Genomic DNA, 1,467 nt, shown 5'->3' with positions numbered 1-1,467 from the left:
CGGGACCCAAACCTTCTTAGGGATTGTAAGATATACACTAACTCGATCCCATCACAACAATAATTGCTTGATTATTGATGTGAACATTATTTGCGCACATTTAGTCCTCTAATTGAGCCTATTTTGCACATTATTATAGCGTCTCATAGCCTTTTTATCCATCAAATGCTTCCTATTTTGCTTTCCTATTGCTTCGTGTTTGATTTGTAGGAAAGGAGACAATTAGTCGGAAATTTTCGTCTCTTGAGCTTATTTGGAAGGACATTGACGATCTTGGTTGAACGAGTATAAAGGAGAGGCAAGAACTAAAGACTAATCCCTCTAGAATGATAAGTAAGTGAAGAGAAGGATTCTGAAGAAGGATCCGAGCGGCAAAGGAGACAAGACGCCCGTCCAAGAGCCAGAATTCGAGCGTCCAAGCGTTGAAGACGCTCGGATTATCCGAGCGGATTTGCCCAAAGACGCTCGTCCACCTCTGTAACAATCCGAGCGGATTCCCCTCCTGGACGAGCGGATCGTGGCGTCTTCAGCTGAGATGCTCATCTCTCCGAAAGACTAGCGATTCCCTGCTTAGAACTCACAAATGTTAATTACTAGTTTAGCTTTAGTTAACCTAATGAAGCTCTACTATATATACCCCATTTGTAAATAATCAAAGCATCAAGTTTTTAGAGTAGAAAGCCTCCACATTAGAAATTCCTCTTAGATTAGATTAGGGATAGATTAGAATAGATTACTCTTTAATCTTTCCACAAACTACACATTAATCTTTCCTTAATTATTGTTCAAGTTTCTTACTTTTGGGTAATTGAATATTATAGGGTTATTATTAGAGAATTGACAACTCTTCATCAATCAATCAAGTTCTCTTCTTTTATTCTTTGCTTTATTATTTGGAATCATCTCAAGTTTGGCATAATTCTTTTACCCTTTACTCTTTATTGTTTGTTTCCTCATTCTCTTATCATGTTTACACTTGTTGTGATGATTGACACCATTAATGACATGTTTACAATGATAATAAGTGAGTAGTCTCTTTAGCTAGTATTAGTGGGTAATTAAGGAAAACAAATATGGGATTAATCATGCTTAAACTAATATGTTTTCATAATTAAATTGCTTGCTTGTTGTGATGTTGATCGGGAGAAGAGTTGGTCGTCGCACATCCAATCAAACACTTTTTATAATACTCAACAAACAACTAGTTAGCGGTAAGTCGAGGTCGATCCATGGGACGATGTGCTTTGGGTTCTAAGTCCATCTATCTCAATTTATGCTAGTGTCACAATTTGGTTGGGTTTGTAGTTGTGTCTAGACTAATGCAAGCAATAAGGTAAAACAAGTAATAAAAGGAAGGATGTAAACAATTGATTAAGGGTTCTAGGATATCATGGGGTCATAGGGGATTCATGGGAGTTGATCATACAAACATGTTTACAAAGTTGCAAGCAATTATTGGTGTAAAGG

The sequence above is a fragment of the Silene latifolia genome, chromosome 9, assembly GCF_048544455.1.
Source record: "Silene latifolia isolate original U9 population chromosome 9, ASM4854445v1, whole genome shotgun sequence".
In the NCBI taxonomy this organism is placed as follows: domain Eukaryota; kingdom Viridiplantae; phylum Streptophyta; class Magnoliopsida; order Caryophyllales; family Caryophyllaceae; genus Silene; species Silene latifolia.
This window is presented reverse-complemented; position numbering follows the sequence as displayed.